Source organism: Bufo bufo, chromosome 2, assembly GCF_905171765.1.
Source record: "Bufo bufo chromosome 2, aBufBuf1.1, whole genome shotgun sequence".
NCBI lineage: Eukaryota > Metazoa > Chordata > Amphibia > Anura > Bufonidae > Bufo > Bufo bufo.
In genome coordinates this window covers 221,848,013-221,865,117 of record NC_053390.1, presented here as the reverse complement: position 1 = coordinate 221,865,117, position 17,105 = coordinate 221,848,013, and the positions used below count along the sequence as shown (strand labels likewise).

The following is a 17,105-nucleotide window of genomic DNA, read 5'->3' as shown; positions in this document are numbered from 1 at the left end:
TTCATTCAAAATAGTCAACAGGGTCGCAAGAAGCGTGTGGAAAAACCAAGGCGCAAAATAACTGCCCATGAACTGAGAAAAGTCAAGCGTGCAGCTGCCAAGATGCCACTTGCCACCAGTTTGGCCATATTTCAGAGCTGCAACATCACTGGAGTGCCCAAAAGCACAAGGTGTGCAATACTCAGAGACATGGCCAAGGTAAGAACGGCTGAAAGACGACCACCACTGAACAAGACACACAAGCTGAAACGTCAAGACTGGGTTTTATGGACTGATGAAATGAGATTGAGTCTTGATGGGCCAGATGGATGGGCCCGTGGCTGGATTGGTAAAGGGCAGAGAGCTCCAGTCCGACTCAGACGCCAGCAAGGTGGAGGTGGAGTACTGGTTTGGGCTGGTATCATCAAAGATGAGCTTGTGGGGCCTTTTCGGGTTGAGGATGGAGTCAAGCTCAACTCCCAGTCCTACTGCCAGTTTCTGGAAGACACCTTCTTCAAGCAGTGGTACAGGAAGAAGTCTGCATCCTTCAAGAAAAACATGATTTTCATGCAGGACAATGCTCCATCACACGCGTCCAAGTACTCCACAGCGTGGCTGGCAAGAAAGGGTATAAAAGAAGAAAATCTAATGACATGGCCTCCTTGTTCACCTGATCTGAACCCCATTGAGAACCTGTGGTCCATCATCAAATGTGAGATTTACAAGGAGGGAAAACAGTACACCTCTCTGAACAGTGTCTGGGAGGCTGTGGTTGCTGCTGCACGCAATGTTGATGGTGAACAGATCAAAACACTGACAGAATCCATGGATGGCAGGCTTTTGAGTGTCCTTGCAAAGAAAGGTGGCTATATTGGTCACTGATTTGTTTTTGTTTTGTTTTTGAATGTCAGAAATGTATATTTGTGAATGTTGAGATGTTATATTGGTTTCACTGGTAAAAATAAATAATTGAAATGGGTATATATTTGTTTTTTGTTAAGTTGCCTAATAATTATGCACAGTAATAGTCACCTGCACACACAGATATCCCCCTAAAATAGCTAAAACTAAAAACAAACTAAAAACTACTTCCAAAAATATTCAGCTTTGATATTAATGAGTTTTTTGGGTTCATTGAGAACATGGTTGTTGTTCAATAATAAAATTAATCCTCAAAAATACAACTTGCCTAATAATTCTGCACTCCCTGTATATTGTCCATGTGCTGTTGACAGAGGGGTGATAGATACTACATATGATTATCATACTTATTATAATATTATAAAAGTCTCTTTAATGCTTGGCTTATATTTCATTTCTTTTTTCTTTTCTCAGATCTAAAAACTGGACGGTCCTGCTCTCCATGTAAAGATCACAAGTCTCATCTCGCAGAGACTGTAAACTGTGGAGGTGAGGAGACAGAAGAATATAATCGGTTACTATAAGTCCCCTCTATGATGCCCATATTTCCTATTAGGTCATATAGAAGTATACGTTTTATTGAGACAACCTCTTTAAATCCAGAACAGAATATCTACACAATTACTTCTGTAATATCTTCTTTCATTTTCCTTCTTTCTAGAGATAAATATCAAAGTTTCAGAGTATGAAGAACTAATTCTGGACTGCAGCTTTGAATGGTACGCGAGGCTGGAGGACTCCTATCAGAACGTGTTCACCCTGGTAAGTCAAATGCAGATGCCCAAGAAAATAAGTGTAAAACTGGGAGATTGTTAATAAGTTTTATGACCATCATATTAAGGCAGCGCTTCCCAAACCATTTCCTTCATCACCCAAAACATTTATCAGAAAGTCCTTTTACCCATGTTATGTCATGTCAGCAAATTATTATCAGTATTGTTATCTATTTTTGTCTTAATAATAATGGCAATGAATTATAAGTAATTGTGACATATGAGGTTCTAACAGTTCTCTATATTATCTCTCTAGCATCGTGAACATGAACCCAAAATCACCCGGGAGCCCTACCTAGTGATCAAGGGCGTAATGAAGGGGGACTCCGGCCGGTACACGTGTACCACCATCCTGGACTCTGAAGTGCCAGTGAGTAAGATCACCTACAATGTGGCAGGTGAGGACATATTATTACTGGCACTATGCTGGGTGGCAATACTTAGATACATGAGATTCATATCTGTTTATAGGTGAAAATTAGGGAGAAAGGATCTAGTTCAGAAAATCTGAACTGTCACCTATAATGTGGGGTGATTTTATATTAGTATTTGTAAGGAAAAACCTATAAAGTGATAATTTAATTATTTTGGAGCCACTCTTGTTTTTTTTTATTTTTTTGTTTTTTTAAAATAATTCTTTATTATTTTTATTCCAACAAGACATACAATACATTCAGAGTGTACATCTCTGAACACAAAACAGCACTACAAGTGCAATAGGTAATTCAATAACATACATAAGGGCATTATGCAGTCACAAATAAAGTACAGTCAGTACACGCAGCCACTCTTGGTTTTGACAGTGCTTCTGAGCTGCCATGATACAGACAATTCTGAAATATATATAATATTTTTTCATATAAAATACACTACAAAGTCATTATCATTCTCTTCATGGTATGAACTATTAATGTAATTGTTTTCCTCATTTAGTTATCAGTGGATCGGAACAGGCGATAGAAAAATACCATCCTCGCCCAACACTTCCTGATGTGCTTGACATCACAGCGCCTGAGTCGCCAATTCTTGAGGAGCTCCATAACAGCAATGCTTCCCTCACAGCAATATCTGTGGCCGGCTCCGTCACCATCATGTTGATCGCTGGCATATGGTAGGTAGCATTTATAAGATACTCTATGGAGCTAGCGTATTATTGCTGCTTAATATTTACACAGCGTAAACTTAGTCCAGGCAGTCACAAGGTGCGCCAGATTCATCACAGTGCTGAAGGCTTCAAGGTAAATATGGCGCATATTACAAGGCCAGACATGTTATAATGTAACGAGAACACATTGGAGGATCTGTGCACACATTTCATTCAGAGCTCACATGTAAATAGAGGATATTAAATAACTGATCTTCTTTTTTTAGCGTCTGCATATTCTGGAGGAGAAAAATGAAATCTAGAGAGCCTCCGGAAAAAGAGCCAGTGTAAAGGCGAACAGTCAAGCACCATCCTGAACTACTGTCACCAAAAAACAACTGAAAACTAAAAAATCCCCTTCCTTAAAGAAAAAATATAGAAAATTATCTTCCCTTCCCCCACTTCTCCTTTCCTCTTCTCTCCTTAATCCCTCTCCATAAAAATAATTAAAAAAAAACAAATATTTCCCAAAAAACAAAAATAACCTTCCCTTCCCCATTTCTTCCCTCCCCTTCTACCCCCCAAAAAATAAAAAATGAAAAAAATCCTGACTGCAGTGTTTCTTTTGTTTTCTTCACCTTAAGTGACCATACATGGAACAAGAGCTACAGAGACTATATCATAGATAGACCAGGAGGATCGAACATCTTTTTTATTCCTCATCAGGACTTACATACACATTAGTTAAAGGAAACCTGTCACCAGGATTTTGTGCATAGAGCTGCGGACATGGGCTGCTAGATGGCCGCTAGCACATCTGCAATACCCAGTCCCCACAGCTCTCTGCGCTTTTATTGTGTTAAAAAACCTTTTTGATCAATATCCAAATGACCTTATATGAGTCCTGTGTCCGGAGATGAGTGAAGCGGAAAGGAACCCAGCACCGCCCCGCGTCTTCCGAATCTCCTCCTTGCTGGCTGACGTCACAGAGCTGGAGCGTCGAAATCTCGCGATGCGCGAGCTAGCGCATGCGCAGTGTCGGCATCATGTTCATTCCCTGTGCTGGCATCAGCACAGGGAACAAACTACGCATGCGCTAGCTTGCGCATCGCGAGATTTCAGCGCTCCAGCTCTGTGATCGTGCATGCGCGAACCCTTACAGGAGCCAGCCAGCAGCCAGAGGCAGGGAGAGGAAAGCGGGCACACAGGCTCTGATGGTTCGTGTACAGAGCTGGGCCAATCCCTAAGGCAGGGATAAGCCTGTACACGAAACTTCATCACAGGAGCCTGGTGGATGACGTCGGGGGTCACGTGACCTGCATCGGCCGAGCAGAAACACGGCATACTACATGAAGAGAGTAAATTACAAATGTATTTTTAAGTAAGTTAGAAGCCAGATTACCAGAAGTACATATAACTCGGACAACTCCTTTAACATGGCCCTCAACCATCATGTGTAATTAAGTCCGGAGTTGGGGGGGGGGGGGCAAACAGGGCAATTTCCCACTTTTCATTCAGTTGCTTTATTTTCCTCCTCCACATGCTCCGCGACTGCCTTTCTAACATGCTGCAGCGGTCCCTCTAATTACTACTTCTGTCTACCCCGCACAGTCTCCCAGTTTCACTAGACCTTAGTGACCACACAGCATTATCCACAATTCTGATACCACAGACCGGCATCAGGACGTTCTGTGTGGGCGGAGCTAACATAGCTCTGCCCCACATTCTTTGCCTGCACTTGCTCCAGGCTGCAAGGCCCAAAAATCAGACTGGGATGACTGAGCCTTCTACTGCATCCGACCCTCAGGCTCTAACCTCAGCTGCTGGACTGCAGGAGCTCTCAGGACCCTCTTATCAAAGCACATGTCCTATTCCCTCTCCAGCTGTTAAGTCCATGGAGTAAAAAACATACAGCAGTGTCTGTGGAGGAGAGGGTGCAGGGCTGCTGGGGGTCACACTCATTGAAACATCCCTGCACTGCTCTCAAGCACTAATGGTGACAGATCTGTGAGTTCCCACTGTCAGCTCTGTGTTTCCTCTGTGGCCCCTCTGTGCGCTCCCTTTGCCCCCTGGATGCGCTCCCTGTGCCCCCTGTGTGAGCTCCCTTTGCCACCTGTGTGCTCCCTGTGCCCTCTGTGTGCATTACCTGTGCCCCCTGTGTGTGCTCCCTGTGCCCCCTGTGTGCGCTCTGTGCCCTCTGTGTGCACTCCCTGTTCCCCCTGTGTGCGCTCCCTGTGTCATCCACAGATCCCCCATAACAGTGTGTCATCCACAGATCCCCCATAACAGTGTCATCCACAGATCCCCCATAACAGTGTGTCATCCACAGATCCCCCATAACAGTGTCATCCACAGATCCCCCATAACAGTGTGTCATCCACAGATCCCCCATAACAGTGTCATCCACAGATCCCCCCATAACAGTGTGTCATCCACAGATCCCCCATAACAATGTGCATGCGCAGCATTATCTACATTCACTGCTATGAAATTGCCAGTGATCAGCAATTTCCAGAACACTCATAGCATAATGGAGGATGACCATGCATGCACATTGTGCTCTCCCTTCACTTCAGGGGTCCGGATGGGACAACCCCTTTTTTTTCAGCTTGTGGTTTTATAAACTGCACTATGGAAAAAGTGCCCTGGCCATTCATGATGCAGGTTTCATGTCTTGAATTTCCTTTGAAATTGGGCAGGAATGGAAATCCACGCCAAAACTGCATCAAAAAGTGTGTTATAAAATGCATCGGAAAAAAACACATCCCCAAAAAAACTGATGCGTATTCTGCATTACCTTTTTAGCACAGAAAATACTCTATGTGAACATACCCAAAGAGGCTGCAGGATCAGCAGTGTACAGTGGAAAGGCTAAAGAGATATAATGTGGCATTCTACAATCGGCTGCTGTGGTTGTAACCGCTGTCCGTGCCTACAGAGTTCTGTCAGAGTTCTGGTCCAATATTTCAGGATTTAGTGCCCCACTTTCAATTTTGCCCACACTTTGTCTAAAACCGGCCCTGTAGACACCTATGTGTGCCCTATGGTTAGTTGTCACTGTTATGGGGCCTCATGGGAGCCACACTGCAAATAAATACTGCCAAAAGGTACTTACTAAGTGATATCAGAGTGTATATTAGTTCTCTAATTGAAAATATCTACATCCTAGCCACGAACATCCTTGGCCTTTTAATCAGTTGTCCCCGCATTTCCATGCTTTTGCTGTTGCTTTCTCAGCTATAACATTTCCCCATAGTAAACAATCACACATAATGTGGAAGTAATGACATTTTGCTCCCTGCAATGGACTTTAATCAAGGCCCGCTATTCAAGCAATCAAATGTGCTTCCTGCCAACTGACAAAGCCCATTTGTTTTGGTCTTGCAAAGACTTCTTTTCTGCAGTGGAACGCTGTGAGTTCTGAAGATATTTCTCAGAAAGAAGCTGCACATAAGTCTTTTATTTTTTTTATAAACTCCTCCAAATGTCATCCAGCATCTCATATTCTGACAAACTACAGGAATCGCAGGCAGACCTGACAAAATATTCTTTGATGGATGTGTCAGACAATAGATGTTTTGTGTGATGTATTATAAATATTAATAGTATCGATAGACTATTTAAAATTTGTCGTGTCTCATATGCTTCCACGAGAAGTCTCCAGATGCCACAATCTTCCTTCTCTGAGCCAGCATCTCTTGTTGGATGTATTATGCATATGAACTGTCCTTTATCAGGACAGCAATCTGTGCATCTTTATGTAGCCGTATGTTCCTTACTCCTTTACTGCTACATGTGTAGCTAGATACACAACCGGAAAAATGAAAAAAAAAATTAAAAAAAAAACACCTGAAAAAACGCGACTGAGTTGAGATTGACAAAGTATAAATTGCTAGTGGTGTTTGGTCAATGATCACACAACCAGGGTGGTGCACCCTTTATGTTGGGTTCTGCGTATATGTTGGGCAGGGTCATATTAATACTGAGTGGCATCTCCATTTGCTATGATGTAGGCTGCCAATCTGGCATGGTAACAGTCGTGCAGATGCTGGATATCCTCCTGTGGTATGTGATTCCAAGCTCTTCAACTTGGACCCATAGTCCAGCCAAAGTGGCTTCTGGGCACGGGAGATCCATTGTCCCATCAGTCACTTGATAATGGATAATACATACAGCAATATTCTTCATGGAACAACTCCTTTAAAGGGGGTGTCCCACAAAATATATTCTACATTTTTAGTACCTGGATCTGAATACTTTTGAAATTGCAATAATAAATTTAGCATAGCCACTGAGTTATTCAAAAAATTGTATCTGTATGGCACCACCAAGGGAGGTGGATATCTGGTATCAGTACTGTAGTCTATACCATCTTGCTTTACATTGTGTAAGCTGTAACTATATATTGTAAGTACACATTGTAAGTATTCTTTTGCTAAATGAAGTACAGTGGGAAATGTCTCCAGGGCTGTCTTCAGTCAGTTGGCCTCAGGCAAACAAAGGCTAAATTCACATCACATGAACTTACATATCTCGCTTATGTACCGTATATATGATTTGTAAAATAATAATGACTGCAAAATATAAAAATAAAATAGTTATCATGTTCAGCTGGAATGTAAACCTGCCTTGAACACAGATCCAACCCCCAACACAGAATATGAGGCATTTTCAGCAATAACGTTCAGGTACAATTAACCGATATTTGACATTCCATCCAGTGCGTCACAAAAGTGCCTGCTCCAGACCACCATACCTGTAGTCGGCGCCACAAAGAAAATGAGAGCTGTTGAGTTCTAAATCTTCATTTCTGACCAGTAATTAAATTTGGATTCAATTTGTCAATGGAATAAGGATTATAGTTTTTTTTTTTTACTTTTGCACTAAATTTCAATATATGAAATGTCCTAATACATTTCGCTGTATACACATTTTGACATACACTGCTATGAAAACTAATGACAATATGACTACCTCAAAAGTCAACTAAGGTCTCAAAATGCATGATAAGTTTCCAGTGCTGAGCAACTATCACTGCAAAGAATAAATTACATTTGATGTGCCCTAATTAGATTACATTTATGCTGCATTGTGTTGAATCTACAATAATATTGCTTCCTAAGAGCTTGTAGGGCTGCCCGATGCTGTCAGTGCATTGTAATGTTTCTAAGTCGTGCTGCCATTCTAGGTATCAAGGTTCTGTACTCTCATTAGTGAAGCACATTTGGGATATGTGCTGGACTGAACTATAATTTCCTTAATGTAGTCAGCTAAATAATAGATACAAGACAGAAAGAGCACATACAACTGAGCATGGGCTTGTAAGTGGAATAATAATGCCACTGTACTATGGGATGGCCACACTTAAAGAGAACATGTCTCTGACATTTCTGTTTTTGTCAAGTTTTAGACGCTGGTCTTAATAAGCCCCTGTGCTGGATTGCCGACGTTATGAAGAGGCGCCGGCCTCTCCATAACTTCGGCGTAGCTAGTGCCAGTGTAAATGTATGCCAGCTCCCTTGCTGTCTTACATTTAGACCAAACAGGCGTAGAAAATTATGAATAAGATCGGCCTCCCGACCCATCTTGTGCCCACGCCATGTGTAACACCGCAGAGTGGTGTTCCCACTTCTGCACCTTGCTACTATCTTTTATGGTCTACCCGGATATGTCATCTATATATTTATTTCCAGGTCCCTCAACTTTGTGCATTTATATTAATGTTATGCTACTGTTGATGTAATGTGCCTGGTTCACCAGCAGGTGGCAGCAAACACGGCAGAGCTGTATGTAGGTAGAATGGAGCGTTCCATTCCATTCTAAACCCCCTCTGTAGAGAGGTGGGCTAGCCCTACTTCCTGAAGGAAGTATGGGGACCAGTTAGAGTTAGTTTAGTTTACCCCCAGCAAGGAGAAGGGTGTGCAGGGGCACATCTCTGCTGGACGTGGCCACGCCAGCCAGAGCACCCTAAGCTCTTCTGGCCATGGAGGCAGAAGCTTAAAAGCCTCACAAGCCAAGAACATAGTTTCTTGGCTTAATCTAAGTCAGACTAATGTCTCATTCACACATCTATTAGTGATTTTAAGCCAAAACCAGGTGCGGCTCAAAACACAGAACAGGTGCAGATCTCTCCCTTATACCTTAAGTCTGTGGAGGCTCTAATCCTGGTTCTGGCTCACAATCACTGACTGAAATCACTGACCAAAACACCAAAACACTGACGTGTGAATGAGGCATGAGAGGATTGAAGTGCAGAATAAAGAAGCCAAGTTACTCAGCCAGCTTGTCAATACAGCACAGAAAGAGAGAGAGAGGGAGAGAGAGAAAGCAGAGTTGAGTTTGTCTGCCAGTTCATGCTAAAGCCTGCTAGAACCAAGACAAAGCCTGTAAACCATTTTGGAGAAACGTTTATTCAAGTAAAGCTACCATTGAACTTCATCTCAAGGTCTGGACTCAAGTTACTCTTTCAAATCCCTCAATTATTCCCCCTTTTTATTGCTTCGGAGCCAAAGCCTGGGGTCCAGCGGTATCCAGGTAGGTGCACCGTGACACACTCAAAGAGACATTTAGGCAGCACTACACCACTCGGCATTCCTACTAAACCTGGGACGCGATATAGAGGACCCTGGGCGGAAGCGGCCTGTTGCAATTTTGGCGTCACAATTTTGGCGTATACTTTTGTGCCTTTATGCTACAGGCCTACAGATTTGACAGAAAATCCCAAAAATAACTTTGCTGCATTTGTTCCGGATTAACAGGCGCCAGATTGTGACGCAACGGCAACCGAGGATTATTCCACCATCTTTGCCAGTGATGATGTATGTTCTTCTTGTACCACAAGAGTGGGAATACAGGGAACCGCCCATTCCAAGAGCAGGAAGTGAAGACCCCACCTCCAAGAAATCGCCTCCCTTACCGATTTGTGTCAGCCAGCCAGAGAAAAGCACAGAGCGTCCTCTTAAGCCTGAAGTGCAAGCCGCGCTGAAAGAAGTGAGACTCTCCCAAGTACAGTGGAATCCGGAGAGAAGGCCCGAGTTATATTCCACCAGCTGGCATGTGGAGGCGGCTGGTGCGTCCACACCACTGCCCAGGAAGATCTATCCTTCCGCCCAACTTAACCCGATGGTCCTGCCAGAGGTCACGGTCCACAACCAGGTGACGAAGGATAATATAAAGTCCGTAGAAGAATTGGTCGTCCAAGTCCTGGACCACCCACGGCCAGGGGATCCGAAGTTGAAGAGACGCCGAGGGACCGTCCTGTGGTTTTCTATTTGGCGGATGATGAAGATGGTGAGGAGCTGTTAGTAGGCCGCAGGTCTGTAAAATGCCCCTACCTTCCCCAGGCCTACCATAGTCTGTACGCAGGGGATCACGTGGAATATACCCCCATGGGCTCCACTATGGGACGTTTCGCCACCAAACATCAACCAAGCCCCTAGTCCCTATGCCAGTAGCTGAGTGCTGTCAGGAGGATCCAGCAGCCACAGACTGTGTGCGCTGCCTCCAGGAGACCGGGGATGGGGTCTTCCGATTCAAAGAGAAGCCGCAGCCCCAGACAGAGCCACTGATCCTGGGACTGCCGCCACCTCCAACCTTCCAACTGGTATACCAGATGATCACCGCCTTTTCCTATAACCCTACCATGGTCAATAACCAGCTCCCGTGGAAGAAGGAGTCAGAAGCAGCCAAAGGTCCTCAAGGTCCTGCTCCACCAGCTGAGACCCAGCTACCACAGCCCTTGCAGCTGGAGATCCTGAATTCCCCTGCCACAGCAGGATTTTCTGGCAACCTAAAATGTGAGGTAGCCGCAGCAATTGCCAAGCTTACCACCTAATCATCACTAGAGTCCTCCACTAGAGGGCAGTGGAGCTCTGCAACAGCAGCACGCGTTGCTTACAAATGGCAGGAGCGACCCCTGATGATTTTCAGCAGTTCCAGCAGTGAAGAGGATTTCCGATTCTTGCTCTAAGGAGCAGCTCTTCAGGCAAGTCAAGATAAAAAAAGAAAAATCATGGACTATGGGAGGCAGAACATGGACAGGACTTAAAGGGTGAGAACTATTTGGCCCATCCCTTTTGTTCTGTTGCCCTGTTTGGTCCTTACCCACATTTTTTTCCCCTTCTCAGGTTGAGTGGGAGCCCCCTTTGCAAAAAGGGCTCTCATTAAAATTGCTGCTATTTGATATCATCACCCATGTGGATTACAAATACTGACGTTACTACCTCATGTTGATTACAAATGACTTCTGCACTATTTATTCCAGTTTGGTGCACTTGAAAAGACAAGCACTTAAAGAAAAGACTCAAACATATACCTGAGCTCATTATGGTTTCCAATGTGAAATTACTTGCATTATGTCTTTGCACTATTTTCGCATTAAAGGGTTTCTGTCACCGGAAAAATGGGGATCAAACTGGCTGACATTAGCGATGTGCTAATGTCAACTGAACATAACTATATTAGTGCCAGCTCACTGCCTAAAGCCTTTATGGAGAAAAAGAAACTTTTATAATATGCTAATTAGCCTCTAGGTCGGAGAAGGGGTGGCGTTGCACCTGCTCCTAGAGGCTCCGCTGGCCCACCTCTTTTCACGCCCTTCTTCTCTAGATTGACAGGGTCAGGGCAGTGCTGCTCTCCTCCCGCCGGCCGTGTCTGCAGTATAAATCTCGCGCCGTTCGGCGCAGGCGCAGTGAGGGAATGACGCTCGGCGGGTGCTGACTTACACTGCAAGATTTACACTGCAGATAGGGCCGGAGGTAGTAGACCAATGATGCCTGCCCATGTCAATATAGTGTAGCAGGGTGTGGCAAGAGGTGGGAGAACGGAGCCTCTAGGAGCAGGTGCAACGCACCCCCTGCTCCTAGAGGCTAATAAGCATATTATAAAAGTTTGTTTTTCTCAATAACGGCGGCAGGCAGTGAGATGGCACAAATATAGTTATGTTCAGCTGACATTAGCACATCGCTAATGTCAGCCAGCTTACTACCCATTTTTCAGGTGACAGAAACCCTTTAATGTTTTACAATTTTAGTAACGTTCAAGCACTTTCATCCATTGTATGGACTCTATTATTGGTACAATGACGTGACCTCTTTTATGCACTTTTTGAATGGACTCTGTACTTTGTTAGCCAGATAGTTAGTATCCTTGCTTCATTGTCCCCTTTTTTTAGACCTGGTGTGAGCGGGGAAATGTTTACTCCGCAATCTGCACCAGAAATACACCTAACATAGGTGTATTTATAATCGTAAATAACCCCATGTCTTTCACATGAAGAGTTACCCTGTGCCTTTGTTCCTGGCTGCTAACTGCCTATACGGTAAGTGACCAAATCCCCCACTCGGTGTTACCAGTTCGGAGTGTGTCCGTGCAAAATCTTCCACTTGCAACAGTGATTGGACAGTGTCAATCTGTGCAGGGAAACATATCCTACTGCTAAGTCAGTTGTACCTTTATTCATAGACTTCCATCAGGAATAATAGAGAAATGGCATGATATAAAGTCATAAGGAATAAGTGCTTCAGAATTGTCAATTCACACGGAAGACATACAGTTTCAAGAAAAAGTATGTGAACCCTTTGGAATTATATGGATTTCTGGACAAATTGGTCATAAAACGTGATCTGATCTTCATCTAAGTCACAACAATAGACAATCAGTCTGCTTAAACTAATAACACACAAAGAATTAAATGTTACCATGTTTTTATTGAACACACCATGTAAACATTCACAGTGCAGGTGGAAAAAGTATGTGAACCCCTAGACTGGCTGCAGACTCTTCTGCACAGGTTCTGACTGGTGATGCTTCGGAGCCTTCCTGTCCAGCTGCTTATACTGTATATACAGCTGAACAGGAAGACTTAGGAACAGAGGAGCCCATATCCAGTCCCGCTGGTCCCATGAGTGAATCGGAGCAGACTGTTCTCTACACAGGTCAGCATACTACAAAATTGTCAAGCAGGCCAGCAGAACCGCTTTAAGCCTAGCAAACCAACACTTTACATTGATGGAACACTGTACATGGACACTTCTTAAAGATTATAGAGCAAGGATTAATGGGGTTATCCCATGATTAATGTAAAAAAATAAAATCTGACATTATATAATACATGACAATCTCTTTCTAACAAAGCTACAACCAGCCCTGTACCTCACATGGGTCCAGAGATCTCCCCAATTGCTGCAATTACTCTGTTAGAGTTATATCAAGTTGGCAGCTCAGGAGGCGTGTCTCGGGGGGGGGGGGGGGGGGTGTCAGGAGCTCTCTCCCTATTGCAGCTCAGGAGACAGTTGAAGGATGAACTGAGCATGTGCGGCCTTCTCAGTGAGCAGGACAAAGAAATAAGAAAAAAGATAAACAGCAGGTGGCGCTATACAGATACATTTTATTGAATAACTCAGTGGCTATGCTAAATTTTTTATCACATGTAATTACAAAAGTATTTAGATCCAGGTACTGTTTGAAAAACGCAGAATATTTTTCATGGGACAACCCCTTTAACCACTTACCGTCACGCTAACGCCGAAAGGCGTCATTTCTGCGGCGCTCCCAGGTCACACTAACGCCAATAGGCGTCATCTCGCGTGAGCCGAGATTTCCTGTGAACGCGCGCACACAGGCGCGCGCGCTCACAGGAACGGAAGGTAAGAGAGTTGATCTCCAGCCTGCCAGCGGCGATCGTTCGCTGGCAGGCTGGAGATGTGTTTTTTTTAACCCCTAACAGGTATATTAGACGCTGTTTTGATAACAGCGTCTAATATACCTGCTACCTGATCCTCTGGTGGTCCCCTTTGTTTGGATCGACCACCAGAGGACACAGGTAGCTCAGTAAAGTAGCACCAAGCACCACTACACTACACTACACCCCCCCCCGTCACTTATTAACCCCTTATTAGCCCCTGATCACCCCATATAGACTCCCTGATCACCCCCCTGTCATTGATTACCCCCCTGTCATTGATTACCCCCCTGTAAAGCTCCATTCAGATGTCCGCATGATTTTTACGGATCCACTGATAGATGGATCGGATCCGCAAAACGCATCCGGACGTCTGAATGAAGCCTTACAGGGGCATGATCAATGACTGTGGTGATCACCCCATATAGACTCCCTGATCACCCCCCTGTAAAGCTCCATTCAGATGTCCGCATGATTTTTACGGATGCACTGATAGATGGATCGGATCCGCAAAACGCATCCGGACGTCTGAATGAAGCCTTACAGGGGCATGATCAATGACTGTGGTGATCACCCCATATAGACTCCCTGATCACCCCCCTGTAAAGCTCCATTCAGATGTCCGCATGATTTTTACGGATGCACTGATAGATGGATCGGATCCGCAAAACGCATCCGGACGTCTGAATGAAGCCTTACAGGGGCGTGATCAATGACTGTGGTGATCACCCCATATAGACTCCCTGATCACCCCCCTGTCATTGATTACCCCCCTGTAAGGCTGCATTCAGATGTCCATATGATTTTTACGGATGCACTGATAGATGGATCGGATCCGCAAAACGCATCCGGACGTCTGAATGAAGCCTTACAGGGGTGTGATCAATGACTGTGGTGATCACCCCATAAAGACTCCCTGATCACCCCCCTGTCATTGATTACCCCCCTGTCAAGCTCCATTCAGACGTCCGCATGATTTTTACGGATCCACTGATAGATGGATCGGATCCGCAAAACGCATCCGGACGTCTGAATGAAGCCTTACAGGGGCGTGATCAATGACTGTGGTGATCACCCCATATAGACTCCCTGATCACCCCCTGTCATTGATTACCCCCCTGTAAAGCTCCATTCAGACGTCCGCATGATTTTTACGGATCCACTGATAGATGGATCGGATCCGCAAAACGCATCCGGACGTCTGAATGAAGCCTTACAGGGGCATGATCAATGACTGTGGTGATCACCCCATATAGACTCCATGATCACCCCCCTGTCATTGATTACCCCCCTGTAAAGCTCCATTCAGATGTCCGCATGATTTTTACGGATGCACTGATAGATGGATCGGATCCGCAAAACGCATACGGACGTCTGAATGAAGCCTTACACGGGCGTGATCAATGACTGTGGTTATCACCCCATATAGACTCCCTGATCACCCCCCTGTCATTGATCACCCCCCTGTCATTGATCACCCCCCCTGTCATTGATCACCCCCCCTGTCATTGATCACCCCCCCTGTAAGGCTCCATTCAGACATTTTTTTGGCCCAAGTTAGCGGAATTATTATTTTTTTTTTCTTACAAAGTCTCATATTCCACTAACTTGTGTCAAAAAATAAAATCTCACATGAACTCACCATACCCCTCACGGAAACCAAATGCGTAAATTTTTTTAGACATTTATATTCCAGACTTATTCTAGGGGCCCTAAAGCGTGAGAAGGCCAGGGCAGTATAAATACCCCACATGTGACCCCATTTCGGAAAGAAGACACCCCCAGGTATTCCGTGAGGGGCATATTGAGTCCATGAAAGATTGAAATTTTTGTCCCAAGTTAGCGGAACGGGAGACTTTGTGAGAAAAAAATTAAAAATATCAATTTCCGCTAACTTGTGCAAAAAAAAAATTATTTCTATGAACTCGCCATGCCCCTCATTGAATAACTTGGGGTGTCTTCTTTCCAAAATGGGGTCACATGTGGGGTATTTATACTGCCCTGGCATTCTAGGGGCCCCAAAGCGTGAGAAGAAGTCTGGTATCCATATGTCTAAAAATGCCCTCCTAAAAGGAATTTGGGCACCTTTGCGCATCTAGGCTTCAAAAAAGTGTCACACATCTGGTATCGCCGTACTCCACAAGTGACCCCATTTTGGAAAGAAGACACCCCAAGGTATTCCTTGAGGGGCATGGCGAGTTCCTAGAATTTTTTATTTTTTGTCACAAGTTAGTGGAAAATGCTGATTTTTTTTTTTTTTTTTTTCATACAAAGTCTCATATTCCACTAACTTGTGACAAACAATAAAAACTTCCATGAACTCACTATGCCCATCAACGAATACCTTGGGGTCTCTTCTTTCCAAAATGGGGTCACTTGTGGGGTAGTTATACTGCCCTGGCATTCTAGGGGCCCAAATGTGTGGTAAGGACTTTGAAATCAAATTCTGTAAAAAATGACCTGTGAAATCCGAAAGGTGCTCTATGGAATATGGGCCCCTTTGCCCACCTAGGCTGCAAAAAAGTGTCACACATCTGGTATCCCCGTACTCAGGAGAAGGTGGGGAATGTGTTTTGGGGTGTCATTTTACATATACCCCTGCTGGGTGAGAGAAATATCTTGGCAAAAGACAACTTTTCCCATTTTTTTTATACAAAGTTGGCATTTGACCAAGATATTTATCTCACCCAGCATGGGTATATGTAAAAAGACACCCCAAAACACATTCCTCAACTTCTCCTGAGTACGGCGATACCAGATGTGTGACACTTTTTTGCAGCCTAGGTGGGTAAAGGGGCCCATATTCCAAAGAGCACCTTTCGGATTTCACAGGTCATTTTTTACAGAATTTGATTTCAAACTCCTTACCACACATTCGGGCCCCTAGAATGCCAGGGCAGTATAACTACCCCACAAGTGACCCCATTTTGGAAAGAAGAGACCCCAAGGTATTCGCTGATGGGCATAGTGAGTTCATGGAAGTTTTTATTTTTTGTCACAAGTTAGTGGAATATGAGACTTTGTATGAAAAAAATAAAAAATAAAATAATCATCATTTTCCACTAACTTGTGACAAAAAATAAAAAATTCTAGGAACTTGCCATGCCCCTCACGGAATACCTTGGGGTGTCTTCTTTCCAAAATGGGGTCACTTGTGGGGTAGTTATACTGCCCTGGCATTCTAGGGGCCCGAATGTGTGGTAAGGAGTTTGAAATCAAATTCTGTAAAAAATGACCTGTGAAATCCTAAAGATGCTCTTTGGAATATGGGCCCCTTTGCCCACCTAGGCTGCAAAAAAGTGTCACACATCTGGTATCGCCGTACTCAGGAGAAGGTGGGGAATGTGTTTTGGGGTGTCATTTTACATATACCCATGCTGGGTGAGAGAAATATCTTGGCAAAAGACAACTTTTCCCATTTTTTTTATACAAAGTTGGCATTTGACCAAGATATTTATCTCACCCAGCATGGGTATATGTAAAAAGACACCCCAAAACACATTCCTCAACTTCTCCTGAATACAGAGATACCAGATGTGTGACACTTTTTGCAGCCTAGGTGGGCAAAGGGGCCCATATTCCAAAGAGCACCTTTCGGATTTCACTGGTCAGTTTTTACAGAATTTGATTTCAAACTCCTTACCACACATTTGGGCCCCTAGAATGC

At 44.2% G+C, this 17,105-nt stretch overlaps 1 protein-coding gene across 1 annotated transcript in view; it reads right to left on the bottom strand.

Moving 5' to 3' along the window:
* The window catches only part of TMEM132B (transmembrane protein 132B), a 695,177-nt gene that overhangs the window by 151,958 nt on the left and 526,114 nt on the right, over positions 1 to 17,105 (bottom strand). The window lies entirely within an intron of this gene.